Source organism: Ranitomeya variabilis, chromosome 2 (genome assembly GCF_051348905.1).
Source record: "Ranitomeya variabilis isolate aRanVar5 chromosome 2, aRanVar5.hap1, whole genome shotgun sequence".
NCBI lineage: Eukaryota > Metazoa > Chordata > Amphibia > Anura > Dendrobatidae > Ranitomeya > Ranitomeya variabilis.
Genome location: NC_135233.1, coordinates 426,699,198 through 426,719,284, shown reverse-complemented (window position 1 = coordinate 426,719,284; position 20,087 = coordinate 426,699,198). Strand labels below are relative to the sequence as shown.

The following is a 20,087-nucleotide window of genomic DNA, read 5'->3' as shown; positions in this document are numbered from 1 at the left end:
AAGTTGCCAAGCCTCTGTCAGGATCCCACCCCTGACAGAGACCCTACTGTATCTTCCCCCACAACACCCTCTGCCACAAGGTGTTGCCTGGTTCCAACCCAGTCAGCTTTCTGATCTAACTTCCTGCCTGACCCCCAGTTTACCCACTATGGTGGGGAGTGGCCTAATGAATAGCACCCTTAGCTCCCCCCGGAGGCCCGACTGTGAAATGTATTGGTGTCTGTGATACCTGATCAGATGAACTCCTTCAGTGCCATCAGACGCACCATAGCTCCCCATAGTGGCGGAGCCACAGCACTGCAACGACCAGGACTCTGGGGCGCTGCATATAGACGTCAACTCCTAAACTGCTGCAGCATTAGCTCGGCTCGGCACTACTCGGGCGTGTAGCAAACACACAGAATGCATTCAGGGGAATAATTCACAGAGGAGTAAAACATAGACAAGTGCACTGAACATAAATCCATGGCAGGGCTGGAAACTCACATCCTCTTGCAATGCTGATGTCTGGCAGTAAAATACAATGGCAAATAGAACGACACAGTGCAAAGGAGCAATGCAAAATCATGGGCGCTACATACTGAACCTAACTGGTGAGAGGATATCTGTAGCCCACCCTTTTACATCCCGATCCAGAACTCTACTACAGCAGTAGTCCCATAGACAAGGAGTGGAGCGGTGGAAACTATTCCATTTTATTGAGGAATTTTGGAACTCTGATCTCAGGATCAGTCGTGGTATCAGTAGTTGGACCCCTACAATCAGCAAGTTAACACCTCAAGACTGAGGAAAATTAAGGAAGAGAAAAAATTAAGCCATTTACGGTATATGAAGAAGAAGTGCTTTAGAAATGTCTGATTTTGATCCCACTAATCTTAGATAATGATAAGACAAAGGCATTCTGCAGGTGGAATACGATCCTTAAACAGGCCCACTATATACTTCAAAGTCAACTTCTGGCTGTAATGGGCCGTGATGGGATGGTGCAGAAATACTGTCAGATGGACTCATAGTTGGCAACACAAAAGCAACTCAAATTATTGCTCAAAGCAAATGCATAAAGACATTTATACACCTCTGGATGCAGATATGAAGGCCCTAAGCATGATGGTTGAAGGCTGAGTCCAAGAATTGCATGAAGTCTCTGCAAACTGCAGTGGTAACAGGGGCAGGTCACAGGCCTTTCAGACCTTTGGGATATTTTCTGATGCTTAAGCCAAAAGTGTGGGATTGTGTGGCAGGTGGCAGCTAACCCTGGTGGTGGGAAGGCCTCTTACCTTCACCCACCTGCAGAGCAAAAGAGATATCTTGGCACCTCTTCGAAGGCCCTAAGAGGTCCCGCTGCCCTGCCACCCCAGATGTGGCCACTTTATAGGCACCTTCCCGACTACCCAAGATGGAGCCATCCATTGCTTATATGCCATCATGCCATCCATGCTCTAGGTCTAGCTTGTCACTGCTTCAACACTACCAGGGGGGCCATCTTACCTCTTACCTCCCTGACACCAACCCTGTGCCAGCTTTGCACTACAACTCCTGCTTTGGTGGCTGCTGACGGCACGGCCATTATCATTACATTGAAGGTGAGCTCCAGCCACACCATACCGATGTGTAGATACAAAGATCTGAGCAATGGCGATATTTTATGATTGGTGCCACTTTTCTCTTCTGTAAATTGAGGGATCCATTTAATGAGCTCTGTCAATGTCTGGGCAATCGGTCACATAATAAATAATACCGTTTTTCTGGGCTGTTCGTATGACAGTGGTCATTTTTGCCGAGTGTTGGGTCAGGAAACAATTGTCAGGTTCAATAGAAGGCCAGTAAGAAGTGGCAGTCTGGGCATCATGCCCTACTTTCAATATGCTTCACCTGGGCTGGAAGCTGCTATAATGTAGACAGTACTGTCAGTACACTGGTTTCTTCTGCCAAAATGACTTCAGCTCCACTGAGCAGAAGTGTCCTGGCTGTGCCAGTCAATAAGTGCTGGGTGAAAGCCTTGGCACTGCCAGTCACAACAGCAAGTCCACTGCCAAAAGCTGGCAGCACGGAGCACATGCAGCCAGTCCGTGACAAGAGAAATCATCGTCGGTGCCAGTCACGGAAATTAAAGCTCAAGCTTCAGGTCTTCTATTGCCAATCAAAGTAGAGCATGCCAAGCCACAATTACACAGGAGCGGTAGTCCAGTCTTAGGTATTAGACTTGCTGATGCCAACATCAAGACTTTAAACTGCTGGTAAAGCACCATCTCCGCAGATTACAAACACTCCCCTGGGCATTTATTTCACGATTGCTGTGCCAGTCGAATTCTGTAATGTGCATATCATTAAAGGAAGATTAACCAAAGCTTGGGCATGATGACCACGGCAGTGCTAATGCATTGTGCCACCCTTGATCTCCAGGGGCGTCTTTCCTGCACCTCACACAAGATGCAAGAATATCCCCCTTAAGCCACAAGCCTATAAAGCACTGATAAAAACATATAAAAGGGGTTTACAGGTCTGTAAATGAGAACAGAGCGGGTCTCCGAAGAACAGATGCGTTTAGAAGAGAGATGCTGCAGCTGTGTTTGGATTCCCGCTTGCACAACAAAGCCTCAGCGGCTCTTCTTTCAATACCGCTTACTCCATAATGAAGGCAGGTAAGCTGGAAACAACCGGATGCCTTTTGGCTTTTTGTCTGCTCGCTGGAAGCATAAAGCAATATTTGTTTTCTATGTTATCGGTGCCACTTGTACGGGTCGTACGCGGGGGACTCTAATAGCATATGAAAGTCAGGAATACAACTCCATCCCTCTGATTGGAGACCCTGTGATCTGCCGAGCCGTCGTGAGCTGCAGAGCAATGCACCGAGAGAACAGATGTCTACACGTGCGCTACAAGCACGAAAAATCCATTTCTTTGAATTTAATTTGGTCATTATGTAACATTAGCGCGGCAGGAGCATGGGCCGTAATGTAATAAGTGGATTACTGTCTCTAGTTAACAATCTGATGGAGTCAGTTATGTCTGTCTCTTCCAGTCTGTTATCACACGGGTCCGCCGTTCGCTTGTCTGGGTGGAAATGCCAGGTCTGTTTGAGCTCAAGGGAACAATGGTATTTGGGATGTACGGTAAGAACAAGATGATGTGTCGATAATTAGGAAGAGCGGGAATGAGACGTCCGACCTGGTAATTGGAGCGAGAGAGAGAGGCACTTGCTTGTAATATCACAGGAATAATCTATTACTGTGTTGGTAGTTTCTTATATTTCAGTAATTTGTAGCATACATATTAAAATAACGGCACAACTGAGAACCCTCTAAAATCATGGCTAGTCAGGGGTGTGAAGAGTTGTCAAGAAACCCGGTTGTAAAATTGGGGATGAGGATCATTTTGGATGGAAAACGACAGAGTGAACTACAAAAGGGCAAGTATAAAAATGGCCCTGATTTCTGCTTCTGAGCTCAGAAAAACCTGGTGTTTTTTTTCACTCCTTTCTGTGACCCTTGGCGTCAATTTCCCATCTCGTAGTTCCACTAGAGGGGGAGTCCAGGGCAGATTTTGCCCATCTAGTGGCAAATGAGATAAGAGCAACTGGGCCCAGAAAAAGGAAAAAGATGAAAGTTCCCCACATAGGGATGGTGAAGAGATGCAGGCGGGCATGACTGAGAACCCTCTAAAATCATGGCTAGTCAGGGGTGTGAAGAGTTGTCAAGCAACCCGGTTGTAAAATTGGGGATGAAGATTGTTTTAGATGGAAAATGACAGAGTGAACTACAAAAGAGCAAGTATCAATATGGGCCCCGATCTCTGCTTCTGAGCTCAGAAGAATCTGGTGTTTTTTTCATTCATTTCTGTGACACTTGGCGTCAATTTCCCATCTCGTAGTTCCACTAGAGGGGGAGTCCAGGGCATATTTTGCCCATCTAGTGGCAAATGAGATAAGAGTAACCGGCACAGAAAAAGGAAAAGCTGAAAGTTCCCCAAATAAGGGATGGTGAAGAGATGCAGGCGTGCCCAGATGTCAGTCAAAGAACTCTATTCACAAGGAGGCAACGAGCTTGGTGGTCACACCATCTTACATGAAGCAACAGGTAGACTTGAACTGAAGAAGATAGTTGGCACTTGCAACATTGGCTTTCCTTTGTTATAATATGCTAGAACTTGCAACGGTCTGCTGGCACTGTCCTCAGCTGCACCTCCATCACTCTGCAGCAGCCTCTGTGTCACTCCCTCGGCAGTGCACACTCTCACTGCTATTGTTACTCAGCTGCCTCTCTTGCAGCACTCAGCATGTTCAGACGTTGCTATCTCTTCTGTGACGCTTCAGACTGGCCAGATAATGAGATCATCTCAGATAACGTTATCCAAATGGATTATTAGATATCGCCTGAGTATTCAGGTAGTTGAGTTTCATTCCACTACGTTGCACCACTATTGCAAATACAATTCTGCTGTTTTGTGATTCCAGCACTTCAATAATAAAGGTTTGCTGTACAACTCTGCTATTCCAAGGTCCCAGCACTGCTACATTAAGCTCCACTGTACACGTCTGCCTTTCCATGGCTCCTGCACATTTTCATCAAGCTTCGCTGGGCAACTTTGGTACATTATTATATATATTTTATTTCACTGTGCCAGCTCTGCTACATTCAACCTTTATTGCAAACTCAGCTCAACAGTTCTTCATCACTGAGGTCACTCTACTGCAGCGCTAATCTGGTTCTGCTGCCATTGATCCAGTTCAACTACTCCAGATGTCGGTGTTCTGGCTCTGATACATCTGCCCCTGTTGTTCCAACTAGATGCCTCTTTTGTTCTTTACTAGGCCCTCGGTGGGTGCAAGGTATCTACAGGGCATCTGCTTGAACGTCCCCCTCTGCCCATCTGCACTATCTGTCCTCTACAGACTGGAATGTCTCTTACTTATCTGCTCTCTGAGATGCCAGGAGGGGCATGACGTTGCCTGGTGCTCTGATCCATGACCCAGTTATCTCACCTGCAACCTAATGAACATTTAACCATTAGTGCATTTACTCATATTCTCAATCTGCTACCCAGCAACACCCTACATGTGGCATTTCCTAACCCGGGGGTTGTATCTCCCTTGCAAACGCCAAGTCCTGATCTTATCAATCACCTACATCTGTTATATGGTCCAAGCTTCGTCAGTCACATATCTGTCGCATCACGGAAATAATAAAGCTGCATTAGTGATCATTGACATCAGTCCCTGTCCCCAATGGGGCTCACAATCTAATCTCCCGATTTCATGTAGAGATAAATGCCTTATGTTCACGTTGATTTCCCTTTTGGCTCAAACTGATTGTTAATTTACAATTGCCCAATGGCTCAGAACATCCATGATCCATATATCTGCATGTAGAAGTGGTGGGGCTCTTCGATACAGGGCTGGGGCAGTGCAACCAGCAGTATATGTTGTATCTAACTAGATGACATTGAACTATACCGAAAAAGGATTTGTCACAAATATGCAATTTTTTTTCACCTGGTGTAAACGCCGCTTTTTTCCTGAATCCGGCGATGTTTTTCTTTTGTTCCTGCGCCTCTCTGTTCCCAAGATATGGACCTCTCTTCTATGTATATAACTCTACACTTTTTCCAAGTGGGTGTGGCCATCATGAACACCACCTAATTGGCTAACAAGTCTAGATTAATATATCAGGAAAAAGGGGCCATATTTCAGGAACAGAGAGGCACAGGAACAAAAGAAAAACATCATCGGATTCAGGAGATCAGCGGAATTTACACTAAGCAAAATAATGACATATTTATGAAAAGTGCCGTGTCTAAAAAATTGAATCTTTTAGTCAGTTTAGTTTTTTTCATTACAACATGTCAGATACATTTTACAATTGATGGAAAAGTCTTAGAATGGGAATGATAATTGTGTTACCACGACCACAGATATCATCAAGGGGTCTCCAGTCATGTCGGCCAAATTATAGGTGTGAGAACAATAGGATCTGAATAATTCCACAGATCAAAGTGAACGGCGCTCATCCGATGACGTAGTCTACGGACACGCACATTGACCAAATTACAGATATCAGTGGATTTAATATCGGGTACCACGGGCACACTATTATATCAGCGCAATTACCTGCCACTCCAGTGACAGAGCAGCGTAAAGGCCACCATTAAATGTCTGTAATTGTCCATTATGAAAATGTATGTGCTGAAAATTCTCAGAAAGGGAAATTCTATTTTTGAGATCTGAGTTTTCAATGATAATCCATTTCTACACTTCATTAAATAAAAGCGGACAGAAAAACACAGAGATTTTCTCATTTAATTGAAAGTGAAAAAAAATTAAGATTAGGTTTTATACGAGGTGACACTAATCGTAAAATATCACACTGTGATGTGTCTGCGGAAGTGATGCCATCAGAGATGTAGGTGGTTAAAGACAAAGTCGTTCTAAAGAAGTCCTTGTATTTAGGAGCAGGAATCGGAAAAGAACGGGATGTGGAAAATTCACGAGTGAGAAGGACAAATTCCTGCTCGACCTGTCATAAAAGTTGACGGCCGTTCTCTCCTTAGGCTCATTGGGCATGATAGCTGCTAGTATATGTAGTATCGATATCTGGGAGTTCAGGGACTTGGGCTCTAGTAAGAGTGTCCCCATTGCCCAATTTGGTATAGGCGTAAGAATTCTGTCTAACAGGAGCTGTGATTGATCACTTTGGGGGCCAACTTGGACCACTTCTGTCACTCTGTGATGGTCTTCGATATCGAAGAGGAGCCTCAAACTGTCCCTGAAACTGGGACCCGAACGATCCCTGTCCCAGGATACTCTTGAAGGTAGAAAGGCCTGAGTCTCCGACCTTACTATGCTCCTGTTAAACCCTGATCTGTCCCCTCCTTCATCCAATAAGGCCTGAGACAGAAATGTAATGTAACAAGACACAAAGACAAAACAGGCATAACAGAAAACCTCTATCCTACAAAACCAGTAACCAACAATAGGGAGGAGGATAGGGACAGGGAGGAATAAACTACATGGGAATGGGACCAAGAGATAAACACATACGTACTACAACAAACCACAAATCACTAACAACTCCATTCCAACCATTTAGCTTTAGCACACTGCACAGGAAGACGAGTCTTTTTCACAGGCAGGGACAAGAAGGTCTGACCAGTTTTTATAGGAAAAGGTAATGACCAGATCAGAAGCAGCTGAAATGGAGCTGCACATTTCAGCACCAGAGGAAACTAAATCCATTTAATATGGAACACAAATCACGCCATCTCTAAAGAAGACCTGCGATTCATTACCCGACGTGACCGTCTTACTCCAGATCTTCCAGTGGGACGTGACTCCCTCTTGACAATTACCCACCATTTCATAAGTGGCCTATGAGTACAACATTTCTAGGAGAAACTTAAAAATACCTGAACTATTAGGGAATGCATGCGTTAGGTGTCGAGTTCCCGCCTCTGCACAGGGGGAATCTCAAACCACCTCCGCTGTGGTCTCCCATTCTTCTCCAGCTGCAGTGGAGCCTGCTCAGCAGAGACGTTGGTCCCAGCGTCTGGCTCAGGCTTATACTAGGCAACTGGTTACTACTGTTCTTCCAGGCTCTGCCTTTGTAGCCAGTACTGGTCAGCGGCGAGCAGACGTCTCTGAGACTAAGTCCTGCTTTTCCCCTTCTGAGCATGCTCAGGGTAAGACCTCTCATTGGAGGTCGGGGGGTCACATGCTCAGATACTGCAGCAGCTCCCATTGGTCCTTTAGGAAGGTCCTGAAGTTACTCAGGTACTGTAGCAGCTCCCATTGGTCCTCTAGGAAGGTCCTGAAGTTGCTGCAGCTATAAAAGGTTCGCATGGCCGCACGGCGCTAGTATCAAACCAATGTCAGCACCAGTGTGGTCATGTCTGGCTGCGGTTAGGGTTTGGCTGAAATAAGCCCCTAAAATACCGGCACCTCCGGTGAGGAGTTTGTATGAGTGTATTCAGGGCCTTGGCTGAAATAAGCCGCTAGAACACCAGCACCTCTGGTGAGGAGTTGTTTGTCTGTTTTCTCTGACTGCATGACCACTGTTTGCTCTGGTTGGTAGCTGTGTACCTCTGTGAGGTTAACAGGGCACAGCATCTTGTTCCTAGCGACTCTGTGGCGTTAACAGAGTTCGCTTATACCGCCACCATTTGCCAGCAGCAGGTTCCTCTCCTGCACGGTGGACCCCGAGTTGCGACCGCATCTAATAATATATATATATATATATATATATATATATATATATATATATATATACTCGGTGCAATTCGCCAACCCTAACAGCATGGCTTTTGGAAACAAAATTGCAGCACAATGTGAGAGCTATATGGCAGCGCTATGTGGGCTCTTAAAGGGAATAATATTTGGATATTTTAGGGACCATGGGGCTGATCTATAAAGCAGTTTTCACCAGAATTCCAGGATGAAGCAAAGTTTTCCCAGTCACGAACACTACGGGCCACGTACAAACACTCCTGCAAAATTCATCATAATGATCGCCACAAAAGTTTATGTAAAATACAACAGAAATGTAGGTCAGCCCCTGTGGTGGCACCTGACAGCTGAATGATGGGGCACATTCATTAAAAAGGTATAAGCAGAAAAAGGTCAACCCTTGTAAATTGGGCCCTATATGTGTATTAAGCAGCACGGTGGCTCAGTGGTTAGCACTGCAGTGCTGGAATCCTGGGTTCAAATCCCACCAAGGACAACATCTGCAAGGAGTTTGTATGTTCTCCCCGTGTTTGCGTGGGTTTCCTCCGGGTGCTCCGGTTTCCTCCCACATTCCAAAGACATACTGATAGGGAATGTAGATTGTGAGCCCCATCAGGGACAGCGATGATAATGTGTGCAAACTGTAAAGTGCTGCGGAATATGTTAGTGCTATATAAAAATAAAGATTATTATTATTATTAGGCACTGGGTTGGCGGTATTATTTGGGCGCTGAATGGCAAATTCATTGGGCGTTACAAGGCAGCATTGCTTGAGCAATGAATGGCACTGATGTGTCCGCGCTATTTGGTAGTATTATTTTGATGCTATATGGCGGTATTAGTAAATAAGTGCATAAGGAAGACTTTAAACCTGCCCCTGGCCGCCTAGACCGAAGAGAGCATTGTGGGTCTGCGTTTCAGCATTCTTGGCATGCTCTGCTATATGAAATATTATAGACGTTTTATGGGTGTTTACATGTAAGTGAAAGTTTCAGGAGTTTATCAGCACTCAGGATGTGCGAGATATGGCGGTGGACTCCTGCTCTGTCATCTCATTGGAGAACTCAAGAGACGGCTCCGGCCCTGCGTGAGATGGCTGATAAGAGAGAAGAATTTTGGCAGCATCCTTATCTACGCATTGTGAATATTCTTATCTAATGACTATGATTTCATGTAGAAACGGTAGATATCACATACCAGCGGAAATTGCCACAACTGCAGGGCGTATGGCTCTGTGAAAACGTGAAGGATCCTAGAAATGTCTATGCCAGTTGGCATAAGCTTTTTTTGATCGAGCTCCTGAAAAACAGGACTGTTTCCAGTTATTACACATTCTGATAATTAATTACCCCTTTAGAACACCCGTTTAATAAGAGCAGGCATCTATTAGGATTAGATACATCATTTGTTCCTGGGATTAATCCAAACTCTGTTATGGGGGCGGTTAAACTTTTTAAGTACAATATGGAGTTTCTTTTTGGGCAGAGATATCTTTGGAACCCTCATATGTTCCACAACTCAGGTGCAACGGCAACCACCGCACTCCTTAGGGTACGTTCACACAGGACTTTTTTGCTGCGTATTTTTGCTGCGTTTTTTTATGCTAATTTTCAGCTGCTTTTTACAGTACCAGCAAAGCCTATGAGATTTCAGAAATCTCATGCACACACATTGGGTTTTTGTTTGATCAGTATTTTCTGCTTTGCTGCGTTTTTTGGACATAGGGCATGTCACTTCTTTCAGTGTTTTTGCTGCGTTTTTGCAGCGTTTTTTCACCCATTGACTTGAATGGGTGATGGAAAAAACGCTGCAAAAACGCATGTAGCATTATTTGCTGCGTTTTTTTGTGCAGAAAAATCATGGCCAGCAGGAAGTGATCTCACAGCCAAGAGCTTAGGGGTGTGGTTAGTGAGGTGTCCATAGTGACAGTGAGCTATTGTGAGGTGTCCTGATAGGGATGTATTGTGAGGGAGTTCCTGGTAGTGAGGTGTGAAGAGCCATTGTGAGCCATTGTGAGGTGTGAAGAGCCATTGTGAGTAGTGTTTAGCGATACCGTCCGATACTTGAAAGTATCGGTATCGGTATCGGAAAGTATCGTACGATACCGGCAAAGTATCGGATCTAATCCGATACCGATACCCGATACCAATACAAGTCAATGGGACTCAAGTATCGGACGGTATCCCTGATGGTTCCCAGGGTCTGAAGAAGAGGAAACTCTCCTTCAGGCCCTGGGATCCATATCAATGTGTAAAATAAAGAATTAAAATAAAAAATATTGCTATACTCACCTCTCCGACGCAGCCTGGACCTCACCGAGGGAACCGGCAGCGTTCTTTGCTTAAAATGCGCGCGTTTACTTCCTTCCGTGACGTCACGGCTTCTGATTGGTCGCGTGCCGCCCATGTGGCCGCGACGCGACCAATCACAGCAAGCCGTGACGTAATTTTCAGGTCCTCAATGCCTAATTCTAGGCATTCATGATTTTAAAATTACGTTCCGGCTTGTGATTGGTCGCGTCGCGGTCACATGGGCGACGCGACCAATCACAAGCCGTGACGTCACGGGAGGCAGGAAACGCGCGCATTTTAAAATTACGTCACGGCTTGTGATTGGTTGCGTGCCGCCCATGTGACCGCGACGCGACCAATCACAGCAAGCCGTGACGTAATTTTCAGGTCCTGAATGCAGAATTAGGCATTCAGGACCTGAAATTACGTCACGGCTTGCTGTGATTGGTCGCGTCGCGGCCACATGGGCGGCACGCGACCAATCAGAAGCCGTGACGTCACGGAAGGAAGTAAACGCGCGCATTTTAAGCAAAGAACGCTGCCGGTTCCCTCGGTGAGGTCCAGGCTGCGTCGGAGAGGTGAGTATAGCAATATTTTTTATTTTAATTCTTTATTTTACACATTAATGTTGTTTCGATACCGATACCCGATACCACAAAAGTATCGGATCTCGGTATCGGAATTCCGATACCCGCAAGTATCGGCCGATACCCGATACTTGCGGTATCGGAATGCTCAACACTAATTGTGAGGTGTCCTGATTGTGATCTATTGTGAGGGAGTTTCTGGTAGTGAGGTGTTAGCCATGTCTTGGTATAGGAGGATGAGCATTAATGTTTCCCAACTAATCATGGAGGTAATATTTTTTTTAATTTGTGATATATCTATCTATCCGATTGTTTGCAATGGTACACTTTGCGATGCTCATGTGCTGTTATGTACATGTTCATGTGTTCTGCATGTGTATGTCTGTATCTTCCTTGCCATGAATGTTGGCTTCATTTCATCTTGCATTTGGTAATTACTTTTTCATTTATTTTTCCAAGGTGGAAGCAATGCCTGTAATTTGGGATGTAGCTTGCCCAAACTACAGTGATCGTCAAAAAAAGGCCGATGCATGGCATGTAATTCGCCGTAAATTGTTCCCCCGCTGGGATGAAGGCGATGCTAAGCTCCACTGGGGTCACTCAACTTTATTATCATGCACAAATAGACAAAAAAATGCACCAAAACCGCACAAAAAACGCATCTATTATAAGCAGCTGAAAATTGGCATAAAAAACGCAGCAAAAATACGCAGCAAAAATACGCAGCAAAAAAGTCCTGTGTGAACTTACCCAAAAAACGCACCGAATACGCACCAAAAAAACGCACCTAAATTAGCATAAAAAAATGCAGCAAAAATACGCAGCAAAAAAGTTCTGTGTGAACTTACCCTTATACTGCACCCATTGGTGTTTTTTATGTTATTAAAGCCCCTGTTACAAGCACCTAGCAACAGCAACTATGCATGCAACTAGAGAACTTAAAGGGACCTGTCACTTGGCATAAACATGTCATTTTTTTCTACCTGGTGTAAATGCCGCTGTTCTCCTGAATCCGACGATGTTTTTATTTTCTTCCTGCGCCTTTCTGTTTCTGAGATATGGCCTCCTCTTCCCAATATATAAATCTAATCTCGTTACTAATTGGGCGTGACCATCAACTTTTCTCTGTGGGTGTGTTCATGAAGGCCACGCCTACTTTCACTAGATTTATAGACTGGGAAAAAAAGGGTCATATCTCAGGAAGGGAGAGGAGCAGGAACAAAAGTAAAACATCACTGGATTCAGGAGAACAGCGGCATTTACCCCAAGTAATAAAATGACAAGCTTGTAGCAAGTGGCAGGCCCCCTTTAAATAATACTATAAATATAATAATAATAATAATAATAATTTTTATTTATATAGCGCCAACATATTCCGCAGCGCTTTACAAATTATAGAGGGGACTTGTACAGACAATAGACATTACAGCATAACAGAAATCACAGTTCAAAACAGATACCAGTAGGAATGAGGGCCCTGCTCGCAAGCTTACAAACTATGAGGAAAAGGGGAGACACGAGAGGTGCATGGTAACAATTGCTTTAGTTATTTGGACCAGCCATAGTGTAAGGCTCGGGTGTTCATGTAAAGCTGCATGAACCAGTTAACTGCCTAAGTATGTAGCAGTACAGACACAGAGTGCTATTAACTGCATAAAGTGTATGAGAACATGATGCGAGGAACCTGATTGTTTTTTTTTTTAATGGGCCACACAGGGATGGTTAGGTTAATGCATTGAGGCGGTAGGCCAGTCTGAACAAATGAGTTTTTAGGGCACGCTTAAAACTGTGGGGATTGGGGATTAATCGTATTAACCTAGGTAATGCATTCCAAAGAATCGGCGCAGCACGTGTAAAGTCTTGGAGACGGAAGTGGGAGGTTCTGATTATTGAGGATGCTAACCTGAGGTCATTAGCGGAGCGGAGGGCACGGGTAGGGTGGTAGACTGAGAGCAGAGAGGAGATGTAGGGTGGTGCTGAGCCATGGAGGAGTGCTTTGTGGATGAGGGTAGTAGTTTTGTACTGGATTCTGGAGTGGATGGGTAGCCAGTGTAGAGGCATTGGTGTAACGGTTGGTGAGGAATATGATCCTGGCTGCAGCATTCAGGACAGATTGGAGCGGGGAGAGTTTGGTAAGAGGGAGGCCGATTAGTAGAGAGTTACAACAGTCCAGACGAGAATGAATAAGTGAGACAGTAAGAGTTTTTGCAGAGTCGAAAGTAAGAAAAGGGCGAATTCTAGAAATGTTTTTGAGATGCAGATAAGAAGAGCGAGCCATTGATTGGATGTGGGGGGTGAAAGAAAGCTCAGAATCAAGGATGACCCCAAGGGAGCGGGCATGTTGCTTTGGAGTAATGGTGGAACCACACACGGAGATGGCAATGTCAGGCAAAGGTAGGTTAGTAGAGGGAGAGAACACGAGGAGTTCAGTTTTTGACAGGTTCAGTTTCAGATAGAGGGAGGACATGATGTTAGAGACAGCGGTAAGACAATCACTGGTGTTTTCTAAAAAGGTCGGCGTGATAACAGGAGAAGAGGTGTATAATTGGGTGTCGTCAGCATAGAGATGGTACTGGAAACCAAATCTACTGATTGTTTGTCCAATAGGGGCAGTATACAAAGAGAAGAGGAGGGGGCCTAGGACTGATCCTTGAGGAACCCCAACAGTAAGGGGAAGGTGAGAGGAGGAGGAACCAGCAAAACATACAGTGAAGGATCGGTCAGAGAGATAGGAGGAGAACCAAGAGAGAACGGTATCCTTGAGGCCAATGGAGCGGAGCATAGTGAGGAGGAGCTGATGATCCACAGTGTCGAATGCTGCGGAGAGATCCAAGAGAATTAGCATGGAGTAGTGACCATTAGATTTAGCTGTTAGTAGGTCATTAGAGACTTTAGTGAGGGCAGTTTCTGTAGAGTGTAAAGAGCGGAAGCCAGATTGAAGAGGGTCGAGAAGAGAGTTATCCGAGAGATAGCGGGTAAGACGGGAGTGGACCAGGCGTTCGAGGAGTTTAGAGATGAAGGGAAGATTAGAGACAGGTCTATAATTAGCGGCACAATTTTGGTCGAGGGAGGGTTTTTTAAGTAATGGATGTATGATGCCATGCTTAAATGAGGAGGGAAAAATACCGGAAGTGAGGGAAAGGTTGAATATTTTTGTTAGGCGAGAGGTGACAGCCGGGGAAAGGGACTGGAGGAGATGTGACGGAATGGGGTCACTGGTGCAAGTGGTCGGGCGAGAAGATGCAAGGAGCCTGCTTACTTCTTCTTCTGTAACTGGTTCAAAGTCAGAGAGTGAACTAGATGCAGTGGGGGAGGGAGGACAGTGCATGGTATGAAGAGATTGGGAGATGATTTCCTGTCGAATGTGGTCAATTTTTTCTTTGAAGTAATTGGCCAGATCGTCAGCGCGGAGATCTGTGGTTGGGGCCTGCTCTCTTGGGTTGAGTAGGGACTGGAAAGTGTCAAAGAGACGTTTAGGGTTATTTGACAGCGAGGTGATGAGGGTGTTGAAATAGGTTTGTTTGGAGAGGTGAAGGGCAGAGTTGTATGTTTTTAGCATGAACTTATAATGGATGAAATCTTCGGGTAGATTAGATTTTCTCCACAGACGTTCGGCGCACCTGGAGCACCGCTGCAGGAAACGTGTTTGCAGCGTGTGCCATGGTTGTCGCCGTCTGTGCCGAGTTGTTCTATGTATAGGAGGTGCCGCTTCATCCAGGGCACTTTGCAGGGTTTCATTGTACTGCTTCAGAGCAGAATCAGGACATGAGATGGAGAAGATTGGGGCCAATGAGGACTGCAAGTTCTTCATAAGTTTCTGGGTATTAATGGCCTGTATGTTTCTATAAGTGTGGAAAGTGGGGGCGACCTGAGCGGGGTGGCAGTTCTTGATAGAGAATGAAAGAAGGTTGTGGTCAGAGAGCGGGAGAGGGGAGTTTGTGAAATCATCCACTGAGCAAAGCCAGAGGAAGACCAAGTCAAGGGAGTTTCCATCTTCATGTGTTGGAGAGTTAGTATGCTGCGAGAGGCCGAAAGAGGAGGTTAGAGATAAAAGATATATATATATATATATATATATATATATATATATATATATATATATATATGCAGCGCCCCAGAGTCCTGATCGTTGCAGTACTGATGCTCCGCCGCTAAGGGGGGCTATGGTACGTCCGATGGCACTGAAGGAGTTCACCTGACCAGGTATCACAGACACCAATACACTTCACAGTCTGGCCTCCAGGGGGAGCTAAGGGTGCTACGTATTAGGCCACTCCTCATAATCTGGTAAAACTGGGGGTTAGATAGGAAGTTAGACAGAAGCTGACTGGGTTGGAACCAGGCAACATGCTGTGGCAGAGGGTGTTGCAGGGGAAGATTCAGGGGGGTCCCTGTCAGGGGTGGGATCCTGACAGAGGCCTAGCGAACAGAAAGAACGTTACGGGACCGCGCCTGCACTTCATCGCGGCGGTACCCCAAGAAAGGACAAGAAGCGAGGTTTATTGTGCTGAGTGAGAAACGAGATCAATGCAACAAGGAGAAACACCAGTAGGAGTCGTGCTGTAAGACGAGGCAACATCCTACTGAGGCACGTAGCCGGTGGCCGGAACGCCGAGGAAGTATTGAGCTCCAGGCCTTACTTCAAACCTACGGCAGGACAGTCAGTTCTAGGCGGGCTGTCTCACCCAAAATCACCTAAGCAGACACAGGGGGCAACATCTGGAGAGGGGCGACTCTAGGGTCCTGGAAGACCTCCGAGCCTACCCGTCATACGGGTGCATCCTAGCCATATCATCTGGGGGACGAAACAGAACATCATCATCGAGTTGTGAGGGAACTTCAGAAACAGACACAACAGTTGTGAGGACTATCCCGTAAGCACAGCAGGGAAGGACTACAACACACAAGCGCTAGAAGGTAGGCACAGATTTCCACCTGCAAAAGGAACTCTAGAGGTGCCATCGGACCGGCTGGACTCACGCAGCCCGGTTAACCGTACTTCGGACTGAGGATCCTGAAGCCTTCAGTAAAGAGGTAAAGAGACTGCAACCTGGTGTCCTTGTTATTTACTGCGACCGGCACCACACCACAACAGCGTCACTCTCCACCTTCATTGGACGCCCCTCAGCAGGGTCACGGACCGGGCCTAGCCACCGTGACAACCCCAGAACCGAGACAGAGAGGCCCGGTACCGGGTACCCCCCGGCCCTGCGGCAGTGGGGGCGCTCCAACTATATATATAGATGCTAGATAATCCGTAATATGGGTTGTTAACTACGTCAGCTTAAGTACTTTATACTGGGAGCGCTGGATGTGAAATTAATGTCACATTTGGAAAACTCAGTTATCATCTCATAGAATAATTCCCCCCGAGACAATACAATTACACAACGAGCGAGCATGTAATCAAAAGAACATTTATTAAATCAATAAAAGCAGCAACACATGTAACCATACAAATAAATAAGCAATATCAGTCCATCTCGTAGAGCTGCTTACCCTTGAGTTCAATTCATTTTCTATGAAGGAAACACATATTCTAGTACTTATTTCTTAAAGGGATACACACCATAAAACATGTGTCTCTGTGTCTGTGCATGTTTCTCTGTGTCCCTACAAGGATGGGCAAAATGCCACAATGGTAGTTAGCGGCAAATATTGAGTTCACTGCCCTAGCCATCCATTATGTCTATCTTGCTTAGCTTATTAGGTTAGTCCCAAGCTCCCAGTGGACATGGCCCACCGGACGTTCTGGCTAAGCCACCACGTTTTGTGCCTAGGACCCTCATCCTTAAATGCGATCATCTCCAAATGTTTTTGTCCTAATAATGCTAAAAATTTAAGGCTGCACTTGTCAACCAGGGGATCTGGCAAATGGTTTCCACCAAGAGAAGTGGGTTGACCAGCTTCCAGCACTGTGGGATCGCTCATTTCCAGGATCTGTGGGATTTTCAGAGATCAAGCTGATCATAAGGAGATGGCATAACCTAGTGATATACCACCATGTTATTACCAATGATGCAAGGCACATCTGTAAATATTGGGCGTCTTGGGTTGCAGCAGACTTATCTGGACCAAACTGAAGGGTGAGGAACCCTTGGACCCCCTTGGTATCTTGGTATTAACCCTTTGGACTTTGTTGCAGGGTTTCCAGAGACACAAGCTCAGCGTAGTCTCTGATAGACAAGATGGTGAAATCTGAGACATACGGTCAAGACAAGATCTGTGAAGCATAGTCAGAAAAGCCAAAGTCAGGCCAGGCTGACCTCAATCAATACGCTGCTCCAGCTGAAGGTCAGGGCAGGCGGCAGACAAGAATCAAGATAGGGTACAACAAGTAGGGTCTCACACTGGAAAACAATACTAAAGAAATCCATAGTACAGACAGGAACTAATGTAAAGGAGCATGGGAGAGGGTCCCTTAAAGGGGTTGTAGCAAGTTACTAAATTATCCTCTAACGATGGGATATTGGATAAATTATTGATCACCGGAACTCAAACTGCTGTGATTCTCCTAAATCCGGAAAACGAGGCTCTGAAAATCTGCTTCTGAATGTGCCCTTCCGCTCCATTAATTCTCTATGAGGCCAGAGATAGTGAAGTACAACATTCGACCATCTCCGGCAGTTCCATAGTGAATGAGTGAAGCAGAGGTGTACATGCTCGACCTTCGCTTAATTCTTTAGATCACCATTCTGTGGTGATCACATTGGTTTGACCCCCAGCGATCAATTAGTTACCCCCTTATCCTACCAATAGAGGAACATTTATTAATTTGGCAGAGCCCCTTAAAGTATTCTGTAGGTCTGTAGGATATTGGTTGGGGAAGAAGCACTAGGATCCCACAGGCCCTTTAAGAGACCAGGAGACGACCCTAACCCTAACTCTGTGCTACGCCAGCGTTCCCCATTCTCAGGACCAGTGCAGGTCCCAGGAGGTGACTTGATGGCATTTCTTGTATGTATGTCACCCTTTATAAGTTTCTGTAGTTTCCACAAGTACATGGAACCTTATGCCCTGATCCATAGCACAACATGCGGTATTTAATTATTGACACGATGTGCGGTTTGTTACATTACATTCAATTGATGTATTATCACAATGCTTCCTATGATTCCTATAATAACCGTGGCCTCAATCAGGTTTCCCAATAATTGAGAAGGGGAAATTGTGTGTTTATTGGTTTACACGTAGAGATAATCTAGGATTCCCACAATCACTTCCAGTTCCATGATGGAGATATGAAACCCTAGAAAGGGGTCTTCTCCGTGATTAACAAAATCTACAACCACAGCAATAATGCAGAATGATCATTGTGCCCATTTGCTCACAGAGATTTTTTCTATAATCATCGATGAGAGACGATCATTTCCCAAGAAAATCATCGCTAGAGGATTTGTTATTAGTATAGTGATACCGTCCAAAATGATCAATAATGACAAATGTAACAGCCAGGGCCGAGAGCTGCTGAATTTTTCATCTTGGATATTTTTTGCACTATTTCTTCACCCATTAAGTAAAATAAGTTACTTGCATTTTTTTTCTAAAATGCGCAGCGTGAAATTTTCACCAAAAGATCATTGTGGAAATGTGGCCCAAGACATTTTCAAAGTGATCAGGCAGCGATCAGGCACTTGACAAAACCAATCAACCTTCCAGAGATCAGACAAATCAAAAGGAATCCAGCCTCCCATCGATTAGACATGTCCAAAATTATCAACACCCCAGCTGTTAAAGATATATATAAGGTGATAAGGCCCACAGTTATCAGACATGTCCAGCGATCAGATACAGTATGTCCAAAGTGATCAGCCGGTCAATAATCAGACATGTCCAAAGCAATCAGCCACCCAATGATCAGTCATATCCAAAGTGATCAGTATCCCAGAGATCAGACATGTCCAAAGCGATCAGCATCCCAGCAATCAGAGATATCCAAAGTGGTCAGGGCTGGCTCACAATGATCAGGCATGTCCAAAGCGATCAGTCCCCCCAATGATCAGACATGTCCAAAGCGATCAGTATCTCAGCAATCAGACATGTCTAAAGTGATAAGGTTTCCAGCAATCACATATATCCAAGGTGATCCACATCCCAGCGATCAGAGATATCCAAGGCAGTCAGGCCCCAGTGATCAGACATATCCAAAGCAATCAGGCCCCCAAATGATCAGAGATATCCAAAGTGATCATGTCCCTCAATGATCAGACATATCCAAAGCGATCAGGCCCTCAGTGATCAGACATGTCCAAAGCAATCAGCATCCCAGCAATCAGAGATATCCAAAGCGATCAGGCCCCCCCAATAATCAGACATATCCAAGGCGATCAGGCCCCCAAATGATCACACATGTCCAAAACGATCAGCATCCCAGGGATTAGAGATGTCCAGAGTGATCAGGCCCCCCAATGATCAGACATATTCAAAGCAATATGGCTCCCAGTGATAAGACATAGCTAAAGGACAAGTGCTGGTTGTTCATTGTGGGTAAGCTCTTTAGACATCAGGGGGTCTCTGGTTTGGCTGGTATGAGCAGATTCTCTATACTAAGATGGGTTTCTTTTCATTTCCTTTGTATTACAATTTTTTATCCAAAAATACAGAGCTTCAGAATTCTGGTTTTGTTGGATAATTACACAGCCGGTACAGAAAATACATTATAGCATGTGAAATGGGTCTGGTCCCCTGGGAGGAATTTAAACCTAACTGGAGCTTGGACAAAAAGGATGTAAAATGTGAAGGTCGCATAGAAGTCGTCTGTCTTCCATTTCCCTGTAGAACAGCCACATCAAAGTTCTCAATAGCCAATTAACTTCCACGGCAGAAGCTCATTTTGATTTTTATAATAAAACAGATTGAATTGTGAATTATTTCTTCAGAAATGGATATTACACTTCTGTACTGGTGATACAATGCTGTTTGCAAACACAGAGCCGAGGGTTACATAGTATCTATATAATGCGCATATGATGGCGACACATTGACTGTTCG

The 20,087-nt window shown here is 45.2% G+C and overlaps 1 protein-coding gene across 4 annotated transcripts in view; it reads left to right on the top strand.

The window, feature by feature from the left end:
• The first annotated feature begins 2,531 nt into the window (after positions 1-2,531).
• Positions 2,532-20,087, top strand: part of LOC143806402 (uncharacterized) — a 124,419-nt gene continuing 106,863 nt past the window's right edge. For 3 of the 4 annotated variants that reach the window (XM_077286889.1, XM_077286886.1, XM_077286888.1), the window contains exons 1-2: positions 11,308-11,365; positions 17,242-17,390. The gene's annotated coding sequence lies outside the window, so the exon portion shown is untranslated. Of the gene's footprint in view, positions 2,643-11,307; positions 11,366-17,241; positions 17,391-20,087 lie in introns of those variants that run through there. The other variant, XM_077286887.1, reaches the window with a different exon arrangement.